Genomic DNA, 7,974 nt, shown 5'->3' on the forward strand with positions numbered 1-7,974 from the left:
CTTTTTTACAAGTATCTGTCCGATACCACCTACAAGTTGCGCACCGTGTAAATGAGTGGGAGGCGCTCATTATTTAAATAAAAATTCAAATGGGTTTCGTAAAAGCTGTGCGCTCTCGGCATTAAAATGGGTACCACCCCTTTTGGGACGTTCACTGGACACCTTTTAGAGAAAAATCTGCCACCGAAGTGGGTCATTTGTTGCAGTAATTAATTGGCTTCGGTTTTCATATTTTTGTTGGGGGTGGTCGCAGTGATCACTCCCTTATCCACCAATGAATTATGTCCTTACATCAATGAATTACGTCGTTTTGCGCTCCAGCGCGACCAGCCGCACTAAAATATGTAAACCGAAACCAATTAATTACAGCAACAAATGACCCGCTTCGGTGGCAGATTTTTCTCCCCAAAAGGGGCAGTACCCATTCTAATGCCGACAGCGCCCTACTTTAGAAGTTATGTTTTTTTTTTCGAAACTCATTTGAATTTTTATTTAAATAATGAATGCCTCCCACTCATTCGCACGGTGCGCAGCTTGTAGATGGTATCGGACAGATACTTGTAAGAAAGAGGGTTCGTCGACTGGTGCACCCGTTCGCGAATTATTTAGCCCGCGGATTTAACTGAAACACCCGGTATAGACACGTTGTGGGGTAGAGAGCGAGGTTGGTACACACATAAACATAAAAATAGAAAGATATACAGGGTGTGTGCAGAAAAACGTAACCCGCATTTAGGCACATAGCTTGTTCTCTACCTAACTAACGAACTTCCGGTGGCGCATTTAGGCGGGCGAAATCCGCACAAAAATCCTGGAATCCATACTCAGCTTAAAAAATAAACAGAGCAAAGCAAACGTCGGCCTCCGTGCATCAGAATAGAGCAACATGGCGGACGCAGGAGAGTTGTGTTCAGGTACCGGTAGGGGAGCTATCGGTGCAGAAATCGAAACGATGTCCCACATGGATGCTCATCGGTATAGCCCCTAGCGGTGCCTGCACATAACTCTGCTGAGACCACCATGCATTACCATGCACTGTTATGACCGCACTATTCTAATGCATCGAAGCCGATGTTTCCGTGCTCTGTTTTTTTTTCTTTTTTTTTACGCTGGGTTTGACTTCCAGGATTTTTTTTTGTAGCTTTGTCACACATGAATATGCATTCGTACGCCACCGGAAGTTCCCCGAGTAAAGTAGACAACAAGTTACATGTAAAAATTCGGGTTACATTTTTTTGCGCACACCCTATATATTAAGAAGGGGGCGCGGCTCCCCATGTTTGAAACAGAGAAGGGATGAGTAGACACGACACTGCAGCACAATATATGAATGACCACGGTGGCGAGATCAGCGACATGATCAAATGAAATAACCAGTCTTTGAAATCAAAAAAGCGTCAACTGTTTTAAAGCCCGACGTTGCTCTACTGGGCCGACTTCACAAGGCAAGTGTGCTCACACCTGCCTGAAAACGTACGAGAAAAACCCCGGGGATCATCACCCGAACCGCAATGCTGGTGTCAGAATCCAAGCCCCTGTCAGAATCCAAGCCCGAGTCGCTGGCGGTAGCCAAGACCGTGCCGGAGACTGGTAGGTAGGTGGTGGGTTCGAGTCCCACCACCGGCTGTGCTGTCTGCGATTTTCCCCTGGTTTTCCGGCAGACCTACACTCTTAAAAATGAACTTCACCACATAGCACGCTCCTAGCCAACCATCACCCCGAATGACAACGTTGTCGCCCCTGATTTGTTGAAAACGGGAGGAGGAGCCTATTTTGTGCTCATTATGCACGGCACAAAATAGGCTCCTCCTCCCGTTTTCAACAAATCAGGGGCGAGAACGTTGTCATTCGGGATGATGGTTGGCTAGAAGCGTGCTATGTGGTGAAGTTCATTTCTAAGAGTGTACAAGACGAGCGTCGGAACAGGTCCCCCCCTTGAAGTCGGCCCCGGATGCACACTAAACCCCCATTTCCCTCCCATGCCTTCCCGGCGTCCTCTTTCCATCTCACCACGTCTGTACGGCACTCATAGCCAGAGTTGCTTCGAGGCGCTAATACGGAACTTAAAAAAAAAAGGAAAAATAACCGTAACCCACGTCACCTTCCAGTCTCGGTATGGAAGGCAACAACCACCTCAGTCCCTGAGAGCTGCAAGAGCTCGTGCAACCAACCGGAACGACTTAATCAAGTAATGCTCGGAAGATATCCGCGAGTCGGTCTGACTCTAACAATAGAACATTCATTTCCCCACTAACAACATCATTTCAATCAACTTGGCATTATTCGCAAAAGTCGCGTTAATGAAGCGGCGCAATTAGTCAGACCAGGCACCGTATCGACCACGCCGGGGAAACGCCCCAAATACTTTGGAGACGCTTTCTCCTCCGTACGAGGAAAGAGGCAGCGTTAACTTTTTTTTTTTTTTTTTTTTTGTATTCTCGTTGCTTCGCGGGCTGTAGGAAGTGTTACGACTGAGTGTGAGTTGAATATGTATATCTAAATCCTTTATCGACAGGAGAACGCCAGCGCGGAAATCGCGAAATCTATGCTCCAGAGAAGAAGAAGAAAAGTACAAAAAAAAGGAGGCCCAGAGAAAACAAGGTGTAACAGAAACTTAAATTCAACTCCATTTCTATGTATAGAACGATGCGGTTGCTTCCCTCTCCCACAACCCCCTTGCCCACCCACATCATTTGCTCCGGGTATAAAAACGATGCGCTGCAGGAGAGTTCATCACATCTCACTGTTGAGTGTACACTGCAACAACACAGGAAGAACATGAACGCTTTGGTGAGTCGTGTAGGCTGTGGCGTGATTAGCCTGCTTGTACTGTAGCACTAGTTACCGTCGAATCCTTGAATGGAAGATTCGGTGCTTGTAAAAGATTCGGAGAAATTTTACACCTGTAATGCACTGGGGGTACAGGTATAACTCTATAGCGTTAGATTCGAACAGCTATTAACTTTCCGAAACAGTTGTGCGCCAATGAACGCACAAAGGGCTAATACAATCGAAACAGAAAAAGAGCGCGATACTAGTAATATGGATATGAAACTATAAATTAAGTGTAACGAAATTAAGTGTATAGTTATTAAGTTATTAAAGTGAATAGTATATTTACAGTATATTAAGTGTTAAGTAAATAGTAAATTAAGTGTGTATAGTTTAATGCGACACTACACTCTAAGAAAAAAAGGAGTACTTTTACTCCTTTTGGGGAGTAATTGCATTGCCACAAAAAATAGTCCCTTTCGGGAGTAAATGCACGGGAGTAAATCAATGTCACAGAGTGAAGACCGCGTTTCACGCGCTATTGTAAGAGTCCCAGGTACATAATTGGTGCGCATGCATGAAAATACTTTGAAGAAACCGTCAGCCGTGATATATCGAGTGATATAAAATCTTGTGACACATGTAGGGCACAATTTGCGAAGAAAGGTGCGCTAACTGTTTCTTACTTTTTATTGGCTGGAAAATTGCTACTTGGTCTGAGTTATACAGCCTTATGTCGTTCAAATTGACCAAGGACGCATATTTACGTAGACTTTTGCATTCAGGAGACCATTCGCGAAGTTCATTGACAATTTGCAGTCCTGGGGAGTAAATGTCGGGACTAAATGTTGGTTTAGGGGACTAAAATGGGGAGTAATTGCAGACTAGGGGAGTAGAAGCTGCAATTACTCCCCGTTTTACTCCTTTTTTTTCTTAGAGTGTAATATATTATTATATTAAGACTATAATTTTGCAGTAAAACTATATTTACAATATGCTAGGCGACAGCCGCTGATATTTCGAACAGAGACAGTTTACAGATTACAGTTATTACAGCCATTATATTCGTAAGTTATTATATAACACCTGCTGTATTATAGACGGGTAGAAATCCAGCCAACCGGTAAGGAAGTATGAAGGGAATTGCCTCAGGACGAGAATCGCCGATATTACGAACACAAAGAGTCTGTTATTCTTTTTCTTCAAGAAGAAGAACAGTTTCTGTGCAAAATATCGGCGCCCTCTAACGCCGATATTTCGAACAGATAACTCGGAACAGATTCCCCAAAAGAGTGTCTGTCCGAAATATCGGCTGTTCTCGTCCTCAGGCAATTCCATTCAAACTGCTGTATTACGTTTTGTTATTAAATAACAATATCTTATTAATAATCATAATTAGTTGGTAATAATTAAACACCATCATGTGAGGGCGTGAACAAGCAGTCAAGAGACATGGAGAGGGAGAGACGCGATATTAGAGGCGGACATTAAGTTCTGATGACAGATTGTTCACTTACAGTTACTGCACTTACAACCGTGGAAGTACGAAGACGTGGCTAGAAACCTGTATAACGACAACCTATAGTATCGCGTGCAGCTTTTTTTCTTTGTTTATTAGCATCCTCCTATCGTGGTCTTGTATTGAAATCCTTTACTCATTATCAGTATATATATAGATGCACCACTAAAACAGAACACGTTCTCAAATAACCTACCAGGTTGTCCTGAGCGCCCTCGTGGCTTGCGCCTCTGCTGGAGGTCTTGGAGGTGGCTATGGACTCGGACACGGCGGCTACGGAGGTGGCTACGGAGGTGGCTATGGCGGCTACGGCGGCGGTTATGGAGGCCTTGGCGGCCTCGGAGGCTTCGGTGGTGGTCTCGGTTTCGGCGGTGGTCTCGGTGGTCTCGGTGGCGGTTTCGGCGGCGGTCTCGGCTTGGGTGGTCTCGGCGGTGGCGTCGGTGTCGGCGTCGGTGGCGCACTCGTCGGCGGTGGCGTTTCCAGCGGACCACAGCTCGTCGGCGTCGGCCCAGCCGTTGCCGCTCCACTTGCCACCCTCTCCGTTGTCAAGCAGCCAGTCATAAAGCAGCTTCACCACAGCCGCCAAGTTGTTCACCACGTCCAGGTTCCAGTGACGACTGTCTCCCAGAACGTGAGGCCCGTTGTGCTGAACCACGGTGGTGCCGGATTCGGCGGCGCCGGTCTCGGCGGTGGATTCGGCGGCGCCGGATTCGGCGGAGGATTCGGCGGTCTCGGCGGTGGTTACGGTGGCCTCGGCGGTGGTTACGGAGGCTACGGTCTCAAGGGCGGATACGGTCTCGGAGGAGGATACGGCGCTGGCTACGGCAAGGGATGGCACTAGGATCTTCCTGCTAGTTGCAAATTGTGTTATAGTCAAATGCTGTGTGACTGAGTGAAGGATGAAAGCGAATACTAGTGAAAAAATGTATCACACCATTCGAGGCTTCGAGTCGAAAAATTGTTTGCATCAAACTGTAGAATGCATGCACCATCAGCATTGAACTCTTTTCGCTTGCTAAATTTCACCACTGAATACCTGTTTCATGTTGAACGTCTTCTATCGCCTATGTCTGCCTGGCTGCTGTGCGCTGACTGCTAAATTTTGGAGAGCTTGTGGACCGAAATAAATTATTATAATTGAGTGGACTCCTTGTGCTGTGTGAAATCTGTAGTAAATGAGAAGAATTAGTTTAACAGTTCAATATTGAATTGAAACGTAATATTGAACAATTAATATTGAAATGATATAATAATAATAATAATGAAATTAATATTGAAACGGAATATTGAAGTGTTGGCAAGGAACCGAAAAGCGAAAATAAAAACAAGAACTCTCGACATGTGCGCTAACAGTTTGGAATATTTGACAACAGAATATGTACGTGTATATCAGGCGTTCTACGGACATCCCTCAGCTTAATATTTCTCAAGCGGCTCATGTCACAAGAGAACTTTTTGTTCGGTAAGCTTCCTCGAGACATCCGCGCAGCGACCACCAGTAAGCAGCATATTTCCATAAGCTGATTAATTATATGTGGACTATATATAGACTCATATTACATAACTATATACTGCGTCACTCGCAAAAAGAAACCGCTCAACTTTGAGTAGTCGAAAGTTGAGTAGTCCTTAATACGACACTCGTTAATACGACATCCCCTCTTTATGACAATTTTTCTCGGGCACCGTTCCCTCCCAATGGACTCGTCGTGTTCGTTAATGGGACATTTCGTTTATATGACAATCACGGGTATTTTCTGCACAACTAGAGGCGAACACGTGTATTTTACCCCCGTTACTATGACCTTTGGTCACTGAACCGGCGATTCTCCTGCCCTATAACGGCCACATCTCGCATGGTGTCCTTGTCTGACCTGCTTAAAAGAACAGTGTCCTTGGTCATATGACCACAGTGACACGCTCCGGTGAAACCATGTCTGAGAATGGCAAACGAAAGAGCTGACTGCCGGAATAAGCGGACATGCGTCAGATCGAGAATTACACTAAGCAAATGTATTTGTCACACGTTTTTAAAATAAAGTGTTCCAATTAAATTAATTAATATCTTAATATTAATAAATTCGTTAAATATCTTAATATCAATAATTAAATTCGTTAAATTCATTCCTTTATGAGTCACCAGCTTACGTAATTTTCTGCCTTTCGAAGCTTGGTTTTGGAAGCTGGTTTTCGTTAATATGACAATTCGCTTTATGACGAAAATTCGTAGGAACGGCTGTTGTCATATTAACGAGTATCAACTGTATTATATCAACTCAATGTACCCCACAATGGTCTCCGAATACAAATACCTGGGCGTTTTTTCTTACGTGAGACTTGCGCTGGAATAAGCACATCCAATGCATAACGAAGAAGGCTAAAAAGAAATTATGATTTCCGAAACGCCACTTTCGTGAATGCACAACTCATACTAAGTTAACGGTATTCAGACCATTAGTCCGTCTTAATTTGGAATATAGTGATATTGTTTGGGAGCCCTACACCATTGCGAATATCGGACTTCTTGAATTCCTATAGGCTCCAGTTCGTTTTTTAATTACTCAATTTCGAATCCATCATCTGGACTACATCACTCCACACGTACCCAGATCAACACGCGCACAACAGACAGATCAACAAACAGACCAACAGATCACAAACAGATCAACACAACAGCGCACACTCAGAGCATTCCAGTTCTTGGACTGACTGCTTCAAATATTCCTTCTTTCCTGGAACCGTCGAAGTATGGAAGGCTCTCTCATCTTTGACTTGAAAACCCGAGACGAGGTAGGGACGATAACAGTTTGTCTGTTATCGTCCCTACCTCGTCTCGGGTTTTCAAGTCATGGATCGTCACCACCAGCTCGCTTGCTACCTAACTTTCCTTTCGTTATCTCTCATCTTCTCAGGTCTCAGGTCTCATACCGCTCTGTCACGGCATTTGTGAAACACCTAAAACGCGGTTGCATGATGTGATATAGGCCTCGTTGTAAATTATTTCGGACTTTCTTCGCCCTTCATACTGGCACCCGTTTAGGGTTTGCGGTATTTTATAAATGAAAATAAAATAAATGAAAAATAAACATCTCCTGCAGGTTGTGAGTTTGTGAGAAGCTTGAGGGGCAGCAGAAAATATGAAACGTGTAGTATGACGCGAGGGGAAATTAAAAAAAAAAAAGCACACGTCTTTGCGTGACCTCCGTCTTACTATACATCGGCGCTGTATAGACATCATTCTTCAATAATGTGCGCGCAGTACACGATATGGACGGACTCCAGACACAAGAGGAAGGGACGCCAACAGGATATACTTAGGTAGTAGCACTCCGGTTCTATCTGATTCCCGCAGGGGTCCTCATACGGGCCGTTGGGTGGGTCACGTACTGTGCATCCAACAGTACGGGAAGCGCGCGCCATCTACTAGTCCCGTAGAAAAGGAATACGGAAGCATCCCTCGGGCTGTTCTTTGTTTTTAGTTCCCCACTGTGAACCAGGCCGACGAATACAGTACTGAGAGGCTGACAGCTGAGCTAGAGAGAGCATTGCCGCACTACTCAATTCAATTAAATTCCCAGAAAATCCCAGTGCTCTTTGCGCACGCATTGCATTCTGGGCGCTTGCTGAGCGGAGGAACGAAGAATAATCCTTCACATTTCCCTTTCGCTGACCTTGAGACGTCG

Source organism: Ornithodoros turicata, chromosome 1, assembly GCF_037126465.1.
Source record: "Ornithodoros turicata isolate Travis chromosome 1, ASM3712646v1, whole genome shotgun sequence".
Lineage (NCBI taxonomy): Eukaryota > Metazoa > Arthropoda > Arachnida > Ixodida > Argasidae > Ornithodoros > Ornithodoros turicata.